The sequence below is a fragment of the Pseudophryne corroboree genome, chromosome 11 (assembly GCF_028390025.1).
Source record: "Pseudophryne corroboree isolate aPseCor3 chromosome 11, aPseCor3.hap2, whole genome shotgun sequence".
NCBI lineage: Eukaryota > Metazoa > Chordata > Amphibia > Anura > Myobatrachidae > Pseudophryne > Pseudophryne corroboree.
Window position 1 is genome coordinate 69,065,858 of NC_086454.1, and position 14,210 is coordinate 69,080,067.

At 29.9% G+C, this 14,210-nt stretch overlaps 15 non-coding genes across 15 annotated transcripts; all 15 read left to right on the forward strand.

Moving 5' to 3' along the window:
* Positions 1–651: 651 nt before the first annotated feature.
* Positions 652–725, forward strand: TRNAT-AGU (transfer RNA threonine (anticodon AGU)). The gene has a single exon. It is a non-coding gene; the product is annotated as a tRNA-Thr (tRNA).
* Positions 726–1,566: 841 nt separating this feature from the next.
* Positions 1,567–1,640, forward strand: TRNAT-AGU (transfer RNA threonine (anticodon AGU)). Its single transcript has one exon. It is a non-coding gene; the product is annotated as a tRNA-Thr (tRNA).
* Positions 1,641–2,464: 824 nt separating this feature from the next.
* Positions 2,465–2,538, forward strand: TRNAT-AGU (transfer RNA threonine (anticodon AGU)). The gene has a single exon. It is a non-coding gene; the product is annotated as a tRNA-Thr (tRNA).
* Positions 2,539–3,379: 841 nt separating this feature from the next.
* TRNAT-AGU (transfer RNA threonine (anticodon AGU)) lies at positions 3,380–3,453 on the forward strand. The gene has a single exon. It is a non-coding gene; the product is annotated as a tRNA-Thr (tRNA).
* Positions 3,454–4,280: 827 nt separating this feature from the next.
* Positions 4,281–4,354, forward strand: TRNAT-AGU (transfer RNA threonine (anticodon AGU)). The gene has a single exon. It is a non-coding gene; the product is annotated as a tRNA-Thr (tRNA).
* Positions 4,355–5,201: 847 nt separating this feature from the next.
* TRNAT-AGU (transfer RNA threonine (anticodon AGU)) lies at positions 5,202–5,275 on the forward strand. The gene has a single exon. It is a non-coding gene; the product is annotated as a tRNA-Thr (tRNA).
* Positions 5,276–6,101: 826 nt separating this feature from the next.
* TRNAT-AGU (transfer RNA threonine (anticodon AGU)) lies at positions 6,102–6,175 on the forward strand. The gene has a single exon. It is a non-coding gene; the product is annotated as a tRNA-Thr (tRNA).
* An 848-nt stretch (positions 6,176–7,023) lies between these two features.
* On the forward strand, positions 7,024–7,097 carry TRNAT-AGU (transfer RNA threonine (anticodon AGU)). Its single transcript has one exon. It is a non-coding gene; the product is annotated as a tRNA-Thr (tRNA).
* An 827-nt stretch (positions 7,098–7,924) lies between these two features.
* TRNAT-AGU (transfer RNA threonine (anticodon AGU)) lies at positions 7,925–7,998 on the forward strand. Its single transcript has one exon. It is a non-coding gene; the product is annotated as a tRNA-Thr (tRNA).
* An 847-nt stretch (positions 7,999–8,845) lies between these two features.
* TRNAT-AGU (transfer RNA threonine (anticodon AGU)) lies at positions 8,846–8,919 on the forward strand. The gene has a single exon. It is a non-coding gene; the product is annotated as a tRNA-Thr (tRNA).
* An 826-nt stretch (positions 8,920–9,745) lies between these two features.
* On the forward strand, positions 9,746–9,819 carry TRNAT-AGU (transfer RNA threonine (anticodon AGU)). The gene has a single exon. It is a non-coding gene; the product is annotated as a tRNA-Thr (tRNA).
* An 848-nt stretch (positions 9,820–10,667) lies between these two features.
* TRNAT-AGU (transfer RNA threonine (anticodon AGU)) lies at positions 10,668–10,741 on the forward strand. The gene has a single exon. It is a non-coding gene; the product is annotated as a tRNA-Thr (tRNA).
* Positions 10,742–11,568: 827 nt separating this feature from the next.
* Positions 11,569–11,642, forward strand: TRNAT-AGU (transfer RNA threonine (anticodon AGU)). The gene has a single exon. It is a non-coding gene; the product is annotated as a tRNA-Thr (tRNA).
* Positions 11,643–12,481: 839 nt separating this feature from the next.
* TRNAT-AGU (transfer RNA threonine (anticodon AGU)) lies at positions 12,482–12,555 on the forward strand. Its single transcript has one exon. It is a non-coding gene; the product is annotated as a tRNA-Thr (tRNA).
* Positions 12,556–13,381: 826 nt separating this feature from the next.
* On the forward strand, positions 13,382–13,455 carry TRNAT-AGU (transfer RNA threonine (anticodon AGU)). Its single transcript has one exon. It is a non-coding gene; the product is annotated as a tRNA-Thr (tRNA).
* The last annotated feature ends 755 nt before the right edge of the window (positions 13,456–14,210 follow it).

Here is a 14,210-nt window from a genome sequence, read left to right on the forward strand (position 1 = left end):
AGTTATTTTGTAGAAGTAAATTGATGCCAAGGTAACTAGAAAAGAATTCCAGAAATTGCCAATCATCATGTCTGAGCAATCTCCAGGAACAATATGGTGTCCAGTCAGAGGAAATGTTTAAACAAAAGTCAGTAACAATGTGAGTTTCTCGAGATAAATTGATAGACAATTTAGTCATCAGAGTTTAGGGAGCAATAGAAAATAATGGATTATTTGTTACTTAACATAAACAATATTGTGTTAGGAAAGCAATTCCAGAAATAAATCTTTCCATTTATTGAGCAAGCTTCCAGATAAAATGTTAACAATAATTCTATCATTGAGATCTCATGTTTTCATTTCACGATTACTTTTTAACTGTATGAGTACCAACAATAGACTGACTTTAATTTCCCAGGGATGACTACATTAATAAGAACGCCATAATATCTATTACAATAAAGCATATTAACAAGTGACTTGAACAAACATTGTAAGAATGTAGGGCCTGTATATACAAAATAAAGGAGAAAAAAACATTATATAACTTACTGTAAGTTTCCAACTGTTTAAAGAATTAATAAAATACTAGTTTCAAAAAATATATAAAAATAATAAAAAATATTATACTTTAGACATATAATTTGTCATTATATGTAAGGCAGTGCAAGTGGTGCTGTGGCTTAGTTGGTTAAAGTGCCTGTCTAGTAAACAGGAGATCCTGAGTTCATATCTCAGCAGTACCTTTGCTTGATACCTTTTTATCACACCAGTATGTAGTTTTTTGTTGATGCATAACAAAATAAGATGTGTAAAACCTTTATCTGCTTTCACTTTGGCACATTTGGTCACCAATGTAAAAAAGTTTAAAGATGCCATCCATGTCAGAAGACGACAAACAACAAAACTTCACCCTATTTCAACTTAAGTTAATTTGTAGAAATATGCCTATGTTAAGGTAAATAGATGAATTTTTACAAAATAGCCTTCATCATATTGGGTAAACTGCAAAATTAATTTAGAGTACATTAAAAAGAGAATAACACAGAAAGTGTTAAAATGTCTGTAAAAAAGTAAGTTTCCCAAGGTACAGTAATTTGAGAGTCAGTTTAGTCATCATAGCTAGAGAATCATTGACATTTAACCCATATTTATTTCCATAACATCCTTAAAATTGTGTTAGGAAAATACTTCTTGATGAAAAGCTAAACTTCTCTTGAAAAAGCATCAATAAAAATGCTAACCATAATTCTGACTTTTTAAAACAGAGTTCTTAATTTTACTACATGTTTTTGTTTTCTGAATATCAAAAATTAATTGACATTTATTCCCATGTAGCATTACTTACAGAGAAATCAATAAAAGTGCTAAAAAAATTTTTAGAAAATTACTTTGACAAGATATTTTAAGAATGAAGGTCCTGTAAATCATGAATGAAAAGAGACAACACAACTTTCTATTTATACTCTAAATTTCCACCGGTTTGAAAAATTAATGAAACAATAGTTATAAGAATATCAAAAATTGTTACCAAATAGCATATTTTAGATATATCATTTTTCTTTGTGAAGCTCCAGGGCATCATGTGGTGCTGTGGTTTAGTTGGTTAAAGCGCCTGTCTAGTAAACAGGAGATCCTGAGTTCAAATCTCAGCAGCACCTTTTATTTATTTTCATCAACTCAGAACATAGTTTGTTGATAATTCATCACAAAAAGACATGTGAATGCTTCAGCAGCCTTTACCCTTTCTCACATGTTCAGTAATATGTACCACATTTCTAGATACAGTCCAAATAAAAAAAATGCAATATTCCCCTTTTTTTTTTTAATATCAGTTATTTTGTAGAAGTAAATTGATGCCAAGGTAACTAGAAAAGAATTCCAGAAATTGCCAATCATCATGTCTGAGCAATCTCCAGGAACAATATGGTGTCCAGTCAGAGGAAATGTTTAAACAAAAGTCAGTAACAATGTGAGTTTCTCAAGATAAATTGATAGACAATTTAGTCATCAGAGTTTAGGGAGCAATAGAAAATAATGGATTATTTGTTACTTAACATAAACAATATTGTGATAGGAAAGCAATTCCAGAAATAAATCTTTCCATTTATCGAGCAAGCTTCCAGATAAAATGTTAACAATAATTCTATCATTGAGATCTCATGTTTTCATTTCACGATTACTTTTTAACTGTATGAGTACCAACAATAGACTGACTTTAATTTCCCAGGGATGACTACATTAATAAGAACGCCATAATATCTATTACAATAAAGCATATTAACAAGTGACTTGAACAAACATTGTAAGAATGTAGGGCCTGTATATACAAAATAAAGGAGAAAAAAGCATTATATAACTTACTGTAAGTTTCCAACTGTTTAAAGAATTAATAAAATACTAGTTTCAAAAAAATATATAAAAATAATAAAAAATATTATACTTTAGACATATAATTTGTCATTATATGTAAGGCAGTGCAGGTGGTGCTTTGGCTTAGTTGGTTAAAGTGCCTGTCTAGTAAACAGGAGATCCTGAGTTCATATCTCAGCAGTACCTTTGCTTGATACCTTTTTATCACACCAGTATGTAGTTTTTTGTTGATGCATAACAAAATAAGATGTGTAAAACCTTTATCTGCTTTCACTTTGGCACATTTGGTCACCAATGTAAAAAAGTTTAAAGATGCCATCCATGTCAGAAGACGACAAACAACAAAACTTCACCCTATTTCAACATAAGTTAATTTGTAGAAATATGCCTATGTTAAGGTAAATAGATGAATTTTTACAAAATAGCCTTCATCATATTGGGTAAACTGCAAAATTAATTTAGAGTACATTAAAAAGAGAATAACACAGAAAGTGTTAAAATGTCTGTAAAAAAGTAAGTTTCCCAAGATACAGTAATTTGAGAGTCAGTTTAGTCATCATAGCTAGAGAATCATTGACATTTAACCCATATTTATTTCCATAACATACTTAAAATTGTGTTAGGAAAATACTTCTTGATGAAAAGCTAAACTTCTCTTGAAAAAGCATCAATAAAGATTGCTAACCACAATTCTGACTTTTTAAAACAGAGTTCTTAATTTTACTACATGTTTTTGTTTTCTGAATATCAAAAATTAATTGACATTATTCCCATGTAGCATTACTTACAGAGAAATCAATAAAAGTGCTAAACAAAAAATTAGAAAATTACTTTGACAAGATATTTTAAGAATGAAGGTGCTGTAAATCATGAATGAAAAGAGAGAACACAACTTTCTATTTATACTCTAAATTTCCACCGGTTTGAAAAATTGATGAAGCAATAGTTATAAGAATATCAAAAATTGTTACCAAATAGCATATCTTAGATATATCATTTTTCTTTGTGAAGCTCTAGGGCATTATGTGGTGCTGTGGCTTAGTTGGTTAAAGCGCCTGTCTAGTAAACAGGAGATCCTGACTTCAAATCTCAGCAGCGCTTTTCATTTATTTTCATCAACTCAGAACATAGTTTGTTGATAATTCATCACAAAAAGACATGTGAATGCTTCAGCAGCCTTTACCCTTTCTCACATGTTCAGTAATATGTACCACATTTCTAGATACAGTCCAAATCAGAAAACACAAAAAAATGCAATATTCCCCTTTTTTAATATCAGTTATTTTGTAGAAGTAAATTGATGCCAAGGTAACTAGAAAAGAATTCCAGAAATTGCCAATCATCATGTCTGAGCAATCTCCAGGAACAATATGGTGTCCAGTCAGAGGAAATGTTTAAACAAAAGTCAGTAACAATGTGAGTTTCTCAAGATAAATTGATAGACAATTTAGTCATCAGAGTTTAGGGAGCAATAGAAAATAATGGATTATTTGTTACTTAACATAAACAATATTGTGTTAGGAAAGCAATTCCAGAAATAAATCTTTCCATTTATTGAGCAAGCTTCCAGATAAAATGTTAACAATAATTCTATCATTGAGATCTCATGTTTTCATTTCACGATTACTTTTTAACTGTATGAGTACCAACAATAGACTGACTTTAATTTCCCAGGGATGACTACATTAATAAGAACGCCATAATATCTATTACAATAAAGCATATTAACAAGTGACTTGAACAAACATTGTAAGAATGTAGGGCCTGTATATACAAAATAAAGGAGAAAAAAGCATTATATAACTTACTGTAAGTTTCCAACTGTTTAAAGAATTAATAAAATACTAGTTTCAAAAAATATATAAAAATAATAAAAAATATTATACTTTAGACATATAATTTGTCATTATATGTAAGGCAGTGCAAGTGGTGCTGTGGCTTAGTTGGTTAAAGTGCCTGTCTAGTAAACAGGAGATCCTGAGTTCATATCTCAGCAGTACCTTTGCTTGATACCTTTTTATCACACCAGTATGTAGTTTTTTGTTGATGCATAACAAAATAAGATGTGTAAAACCTTTATCTGCTTTCACTTTGGCACTTTTGTAACCAATGTAAAAAAGTTTAAAGATGCCATCCATGTCAGAAGACGACAAACAACAAAACTTCACCCTATTTCAACATAAGTTAATTTGTAGAAATATGCCTATGTTAAGGTAAATAGATGAATTTTTACAAAATAGCCTTCATCATATTGGGTAAACTGCAAAATTAATTTAGAGTACATTAAAAAGAGAATAACACAGAAAGTGTTAAAATGTCTGTAAAAAAGTAAGTTTCCCAAGGTACAGTAATTTGAGAGTCAGTTTAGTCATCATAGCTAGAGAATCATTGACATTTAACCCATATTTATTTCCATAACATCCTTAAAATTGTGTTAGGAAAATACTTCTTGATGAAAAGCTAAACTTCTCTTGAAAAAGCATCAATAAAGCAATAAAGAATGCTAACCATAATTCTGACTTTTTAAAACAGAGTTCTTAATTTTACTACATGTTTTTGTTTTCTGAATATCAAAAATTAATTGACATTTATTCCCATGTAGCATTACTTACAGAGAAATCAATAAAAGTGCTAAAAAAATTTAGAAAATTACTTTGACAAGATATTTTAAGAATGAAGGTGCTATAAATCATGAATGAAAAGAGAGAACACAACTTTCTATTTATACTCTAAATTTCCACCGGTTTGAAAAATTGATAAAGCAATAGTTATAAGAATATCAAAAATTGTTACCAAATAGCATATCTTAGATATATCATTTTTCTTTGTGAAGCTCCAGGGCATCATGTGGTGCTGTGGCTTAGTTGGTTAAAGCGCCTGTCTAGTAAACAGGAGATCCTGACTTCAAATCTTAGCAGCGCTTTTCATTTATTTTCATCAACTCAGAACATAGTTTGTTGATAATTCATCACAAAAAGACATGTGAATGCTTCAGCAGCCTTTACCCTTTCTCACATGTTCAGTAATATGTACCACATTTCTAGATACAGTCCAAATCAGAAAACACAAAAAATGCAATATTCCCCTTTTTTAATATCAGTTATTTTGTAGAAGTAAATTGATGCCAAGGTAACTAGAAAAGAATTCCAGAAATTGCCAATCATCATGTCTGAGCAATCTCCAGGAACAATATGGTGTCCAGTCAGAGGAAATGTTTAAACAAAAGTCAGTAACAATGTGAGTTTCTCGAGATAAATTGATAGACAATTTAGTCATCAGAGTTTAGGGAGCAATAGAAAATAATGGATTATTTGTTACTTAACATAAACAATATTGTGTTAGGAAAGCAATTCCAGAAATAAATCTTTCCATTTATTGAGCAAGCTTCCAGATAAAATGTTAACAATAATTCTATCATTGAGATCTCATGTTTTCATTTCACGATTACTTTTTAACTGTATGAGTACCAACAATAGACTGACTTTAATTTCCCAGGGATGATTACATTAATAAGAACGCCATAATATCTATTACAATAAAGCATATTAACAAGTGACTTGAACAAACATTGTAAGAATGTAGGGCCTGTATATACAAAATAAAGGAGAAAAAAGCATTATATAACTTACTGTAAGTTTCCAACTGTTTAAAGAATTAATAAAATACTAGTTTCAAAAAATATATAAAAATAATAAAAAATATTATACTTTAGACATATAATTTGTCATTATATGTAAGGCAGTGCAAGTGGTGCTGTGGCTTAGTTGGTTAAAGTGCCTGTCTAGTAAACAGGAGATCCTGAGTTCATATCTCAGCAGTACCTTTGCTTGATACCTTTTTATCACACCAGTATGTAGTTTTTTGTTGATGCATAACAAAATAAGATGTGTAAAACCTTTATCTGCTTTCACTTTGGCACATTTGGTCACCAATGTAAAAAAGTTTAAAGATGCCATCCATGTCAGAAGACGACAAACAACAAAACTTCACCCTATTTCAACTTAAGTTAATTTGTAGAAATATGCCTATGTTAAGGTAAATAGATGAATTTTTACAAAATAGCCTTCATCATATTGGGTAAACTGCAAAATTAATTTAGAGTACATTAAAAAGAGAATAACACAGAAAGTGTTAAAATGTCTGTAAAAAAGTAAGTTTCCCAAGGTACAGTAATTTGAGAGTCAGTTTAGTCATCATAGCTAGAGAATCATTGACATTTAACCCATATTTATTTCCATAACATCCTTAAAAATTGTGTTAGGAAAATACTTCTTGATGAAAAGCTAAACTTCTCTTGAAAAAGCATCAATAAAGCAATAAAGAATGCTAACCATAATTCTGACTTTTTAAAACAGAGTTCTTAATTTTACTACATGTTTTTGTTTTCTGAATATCAAAAATTAATTGACATTTATTCCCATGTAGCATTACTTACAGAGAAATCAATAAAAGTGCTAAAAAAATTAGAAAATTACTTTGACAAGATATTTTAAGAATGAAGGTGCTGTAAATCATGAATGAAAAGAGAGAACACAACTTTCTATTTATACTCTAAATTTCCACCGGTTTGAAAAATTGATAAAGCAATAGTTATAAGAATAGCAAAAATTGTTACCAAATAGCATATCTTAGATATATCATTTTTCTTTGTGAAGCTCCAGGGCATCATGTGGTGCTGTGGCTTAGTTGGTTAAAGCGCCTGTCTAGTAAACAGGAGATCCTGACTTCAAATCTCAGCAGCGCTTTTCATTTATTTTCATCAACTCAGAACATAGTTTGTTGATAATTCATCACAAAAAGACATGTGAATGCTTCAGCAGCCTTTACCCTTTCTCACGTGTTTAGTAATATGTACCACATTTCTAGATACAGTCCAAATCAGAAAACACAAAAAATGCAATATTCCCCTTTTTTAATATCAGTTATTTTGTAGAAGTAAATTGATGCCAAGGTAACTAGAAAAGAATTCCAGAAATTGCCAATCATCATGTCTGAGCAATCTCCAGGAACAATATGGTGTCCAGTCAGAGGAAATGTTTAAACAAAAGTCAGTAACAATGTGAGTTTCTCAAGATAAATTGATAGACAATTTAGTCATCAGAGTTTAGGGAGCAATAGAAAATAATGGATTATTTGTTACTTAACATAAACAATATTGTGTTAGGAAAGCAATTCCAGAAATAAATCTTTCCATTTATTGAGCAAGCTTCCAGATAAAATGTTAACAATAATTCTATCATTGAGATCTCATGTTTTCATTTCACGATTACTTTTTAACTGTATGAGTACCAACAATAGACTGACTTTAATTTCCCAGGGATGACTACATTAATAAGAACGCCATAATATCTATTACAATAAAGCATATTAACAAGTGACTTGAACAAACATTGTAAGAATGTAGAGCCTGTATTTACAAAATAAAGGAGAAAAAAGCATTATATAACTTACTGTAAGTTTCCAACTGTTTAAAGAATTAATAAAATACTAGTTTCAAAAAAATATATAAAAATAATAAAAAATATTATACTTTAGACATATAATTTGTCATTATATGTAAGGCAGTGCAAGTGGTGCTGTGGCTTAGTTGGTTAAAGTGCCTGTCTAGTAAACAGGAGATCCTGAGTTCATATCTCAGCAGTACCTTTGCTTGATACCTTTTTATCACACCAGTATGTAGTTTTTTGTTGATGCATAACAAAATAAGATGTGTAAAACCTTTATCTGCTTTCACTTTGGCACTTTTGTAACCAATGTAAAAAAGTTTAAAGATGCCATCCATGTCAGAAGACGACAAACAACAAAACTTCACCCTATTTCAACATAAGTTAATTTGTAGAAATATGCCTATGTTAAGGTAAATAGATGAATTTTTACAAAATAGCCTTCATCATATTGGGTAAACTGCAAAATTAATTTAGAGTACATTAAAAAGAGAATAACACAGAAAGTGTTAAAATGTCTGTAAAAAAGTAAGTTTCCCAAGGTACAGTAATTTGAGAGTCAGTTTAGTCATCATAGCTAGAGAATCATTGACATTTAACCCATATTTATTTCCATAACATCCTTAAAATTGTGTTAGGAAAATACTTCTTGATGAAAAGCTAAACTTCTCTTGAAAAAGCATCAATAAAGCAATAAAGAATGCTAACCATAATTCTGACTTTTTAAAACAGAGTTCTTAATTTTACTACATGTTTTTGTTTTCTGAATATCAAAAATTAATTGACATTTATTCCCATGTAGCATTACTTACAGAGAAATCAATAAAAGTGCTAAAAAAAATTAGAAAATTACTTTGACAAGATATTTTAAGAATGAAGGTGCTGTAAATCATGAATGAAAAGAGAGAACACAACTTTCTATTTATACTCTAAATTTCCACCAGTTTGAAAAATTGATAAAGCAATAGTTATAAGAATATCAAAAATTGTTACCAAATAGCATATCTTAGATATATCATTTTTCTTTGTGAAGCTCCAGGGCATCATGTGGTGCTGTGGCTTAGTTGGTTAAAGCGCCTGTCTAGTAAACAGGAGATGCTGACTTCAAATCTCAGCAGCGCTTTTCATTTATTTTCATCAACTCAGAACATAGTTTGTTGATAATTCATCACAAAAAGACATGTGAATGCTTCAGCAGCCTTTACCCTTTCTCACGTGTTCAGTAATATGTACCACATTTCTAGATACAGTCCAAATCAGAAAACACAAAAAATGCAATATTCCCCTTTTTTAATATCAGTTATTTTGTAGAAGTAAATTGATGCCAAGGTAACTAGAAAAGAATTCCAGAAATTGCCAATCATCATGTCTGAGCAATCTCCAGGAACAATATGGTGTCCAGTCAGAGGAAATGTTTAAACAAAAGTCAGTAACAATGTGAGTTTCTCAAGATAAATTGATAGACAATTTAGTCATCAGAGTTTAGGGAGCAATAGAAAATAATGGATTATTTGTTACTTAACATAAACAATATTGTGTTAGGAAAGCAATTCCAGAAATAAATCTTTCCATTTATTGAGCAAGCTTCCAGATAAAATGTTAACAATAATTCTATCATTGAGATCTCATGTTTTCATTTCACGAATACTTTTTAACTGTATGAGTACCAACAATAGACTGACTTTAATTTCCCAGGGATGACTACATTAATAAGAACGCCATAATATCTATTACAATAAAGCATATTAACAAGTGACTTGAACAAACATTGTAAGAATGTAGAGCCTGTATTTACAAAATAAAGGAGAAAAAAGCATTATATAACTTACTGTAAGTTTCCAACTGTTTAAAGAATTAATAAAATACTAGTTTCAAAAAATATATAAAAATAATAAAAAATATTATACTTTAGACATATAATTTGTCATTATATGTAAGGCAGTGCAAGTGGTGCTGTGGCTTAGTTGGTTAAAGTGCCTGTCTAGTAAACAGGAGATCCTGAGTTCATATCTCAGCAGTACCTTTGCTTGATACCTTTTTATCACACCAGTATGTAGTTTTTTGTTGATGCATAACAAAATAAGATGTGTAAAACCTTTATCTGCTTTCACTTTGGCACATTTGGTCACCAATGTAAAAAAGTTTAAAGATGCCATCCATGTCAGAAGACGACAAACAACAAAACTTCACCCTATTTCAACATAAGTTAATTTGTAGAAATATGCCTATGTTAAGGTAAATAGATGAATTTTTACAAAATAGCCTTCATCATATTGGGTAAACTGCAAAATTAATTTAGAGTACATTAAAAAGAGAATAACACAGAAAGTGTTAAAATGTCTGTAAAAAAGTAAGTTTCCCAAGGTACAGTAATTTGAGAGTCAGTTTAGTCATCATAGCTAGAGAATCATTGACATTTAACCCATATTTATTTCCATAACATCCTTAAAATTGTGTTAGGAAAATACTTCTTGATGAAAAGCTAAACTTCTCTTGAAAAAGCATCAATAAAGCAATAAAGAATGCTAACCATAATTCTGACTTTTTAAAACAGAGTTCTTAATTTTACTACATGTTTTTGTTTTCTGAATATCAAAAATTAATTGACATTTATTCCCATGTAGCATTACTTACAGAGAAATCAATAAAAGTGCTAAAAAAAATTAGAAAATTACTTTGACAAGATATTTTAAGAATGAAGGTGCTGTAAATCATGAATGAAAAGAGAGAACACAACTTTCTATTTATACTCTAAATTTCCACCGGTTTGAAAAATTGGTAAAGCAATAGTTATAAGAATATCAAAAATTGTTACCAAATAGCATATCTTAGATATATCATTTTTCTTTGTGAAGCTCCAGGGCATCATGTGGTGCTGTGGCTTAGTTGGTTAAAGCGCCTGTCTAGTAAACAGGAGATCCTGACTTCAAATCTCAGCAGCGCTTTTCATTTATTTTCATCAACTCAGAACATAGTTTGTTGATAATTCATCACAAAAAGACATGTGAATGCTTCAGCAGCCTTTACCCTTTCTCACGTGTTCAGTAATATGTACCACATTTCTAGATACAGTCCAAATCAGAAAACACAAAAAATGCAATATTCCCCTTTTTTAATATCAGTTATTTTGTAGAAGTAAATTGATGCCAAGGTAACTAGAAAAGAATTCCAGAAATTGCCAATCATCATGTCTGAGCAATCTCCAGGAACAATATGGTGTCCAGTCAGAGGAAATGTTTAAACAAAAGTCAGTAACAATGTGAGTTTCTCAAGATAAATTGATAGACAATTTAGTCATCAGAGTTTAGGGAGCAATAGAAAATAATGGATTATTTGTTACTTAACATAAACAATATTGTGTTAGGAAAGCAATTCCAGAAATAAATCTTTCCATTTATTGAGCAAGCTTCCAGATAAAATGTTAACAATAATTCTATCATTGAGATCTCATGTTTTCATTTCACGAATACTTTTTAACTGTATGAGTACCAACAATAGACTGACTTTAATTTCCCAGGGATGACTACATTAATAAGAACGCCATAATATCTATTACAATAAAGCATATTAACAAGTGACTTGAACAAACATTGTAAGAATGTAGAGCCTGTATTTACAAAATAAAGGAGAAAAAAGCATTATATAACTTACTGTAAGTTTCCAACTGTTTAAAGAATTAATAAAATACTAGTTTCAAAAAAATATATAAAAATAATAAAAAATATTATACTTTAGACATATAATTTGTCATTATATGTAAGGCAGTGCAAGTGGTGCTGTGGCTTAGTTGGTTAAAGTGCCTGTCTAGTAAACAGGAGATCCTGAGTTCATATCTCAGCAGTACCTTTGCTTGATACCTTTTTATCACACCAGTATGTAGTTTTTTGTTGATGCATAACAAAATAAGATGTGTAAAACCTTTATCTGCTTTCACTTTGGCACTTTTGTAACCAATGTAAAAAAGTTTAAAGATGCCATCCATGTCAGAAGACGACAAACAACAAAACTTCACCCTATTTCAACATAAGTTAATTTGTAGAAATATGCCTATGTTAAGGTAAATAGATGAATTTTTACAAAATAGCCTTCATCATATTGGGTAAACTGCAAAATTAATTTAGAGTACATTAAAAAGAGAATAACACAGAAAGTGTTAAAATGTCTGTAAAAAAGTAAGTTTCCCAAGGTACAGTAATTTGAGAGTCAGTTTAGTCATCATAGCTAGAGAATCATTGACATTTAACCCATATTTATTTCCATAACATCCTTAAAATTGTGTTAGGAAAATACTTCTTGATGAAAAGCTAAACTTCTCTTGAAAAAGCATCAATAAAGAATGCTAACCATAATTCTGACTTTTTAAAACAGAGTTCTTAATTTTACTACATGTTTTTGTTTTCTGAATATCAAAAATTAATTGACATTTATTCCCATGTAGCATTACTTACAGAGAAATCAATAAAAGTGCTAAAAAAATTTAGAAAATTACTTTGACAAGATATTTTAAGAATGAAGGTGCTATAAATCATGAATGAAAAGAGAGAACACAACTTTCTATTTATACTCTAAATTTCCACCGGTTTGAAAAATTGATAAAGCAATAGTTATAAGAATATCAAAAATTGTTACCAAATAGCATATCTTAGATATATCATTTTTCTTTGTGAAGCTCCAGGGCATCATGTGGTGCTGTGGCTTAGTTGGTTAAAGCGCCTGTCTAGTAAACAGGAGATCCTGACTTCAAATCTCAGCAGCGCTTTTCATTTATTTTCATCAACTCAGAACATAGTTTGTTGATAATTCATCACAAAAAGACATGTGAATGCTTCAGCAGCCTTTACCCTTTCTCACATGTTCAGTAATATGTACCACATTTCTAGATACAGTCCAAATCAGAAAACACAAAAAATGCAATATTCCCCTTTTTTAATATCAGTTATTTTGTAGAAGTAAATTGATGCCAAGGTAACTAGAAAAGAATTCCAGAAATTGCCAATCATCATGTCTGAGCAATCTCCAGGAACAATATGGTGTCCAGTCAGAGGAAATGTTTAAACAAAAGTCAGTAACAATGTGAGTTTCTCGAGATAAATTGATAGACAATTTAGTCATCAGAGTTTAGGGAGCAATAGAAAATAATGGATTATTTGTTACTTAACATAAACAATATTGTGTTAGGAAAGCAATTCCAGAAATAAATCTTTCCATTTATTGAGCAAGCTTCCAGATAAAATGTTAACAATAATTCTATCATTGAGATCTCATGTTTTCATTTCACGATTACTTTTTAACTGTATGAGTACCAACAATAGACTGACTTTAATTTCCCAGGGATGATTACATTAATAAGAACGCCATAATATCTATTACAATAAAGCATATTAACAAGTGACTTGAACAAACATTGTAAGAATGTAGGGCCTGTATATACAAAATAAAGGAGAAAAAAGCATTATATAACTTACTGTAAGTTTCCAACTGTTTAAAGAATTAATAAAATACTAGTTTCAAAAAATATATAAAAATAATAAAAAATATTATACTTTAGACATATAATTTGTCATTATATGTAAGGCAGTGCAAGTGGTGCTGTGGCTTAGTTGGTTAAAGTGCCTGTCTAGTAAACAGGAGATCCTGAGTTCATATCTCAGCAGTACCTTTGCTTGATACCTTTTTATCACACCAGTATGTAGTTTTTTGTTGATGCATAACAAAATAAGATGTGTAAAACCTTTATCTGCTTTCACTTTGGCACATTTGGTCACCAATGTAAAAAAGTTTAAAGATGCCATCCATGTCAGAAGACGACAAACAACAAAACTTCACCCTATTTCAACTTAAGTTAATTTGTAGAAATATGCCTATGTTAAGGTAAATAGATGAATTTTTACAAAATAGCCTTCATCATATTGGGTAAACTGCAAAATTAATTTAGAGTACATTAAAAAGAGAATAACACAGAAAGTGTTAAAATGTCTGTAAAAAAGTAAGTTTCCCAAGGTACAGTAATTTGAGAGTCAGTTTAGTCATCATAGCTAGAGAATCATTGACATTTAACCCATATTTATTTCCATAACATCCTTAAAATTGTGTTAGGAAAATACTTCTTGATGAAAAGCTAAACTTCTCTTGAAAAAGCATCAATAAAGAATGCTAACCATAATTCTGACTTTTTAAAACAGAGTTCTTAATTTTACTACATGTTTTTGTTTTCTGAATATCAAAAATTAATTGACATTTATTGCCATGTAGCATTACTTACAGAGAAATCAATAAAAGTGCTAAAAAAAATTAGAAAATTACTTTGACAAGATATTTTAAGAATGAAGGTGCTGTAAATCATGAATGAAAAGAGAGAACACAACTTTCTATTTATACTCTAAATTTCCACCGGTTTGAAAAATTGATAAAGCA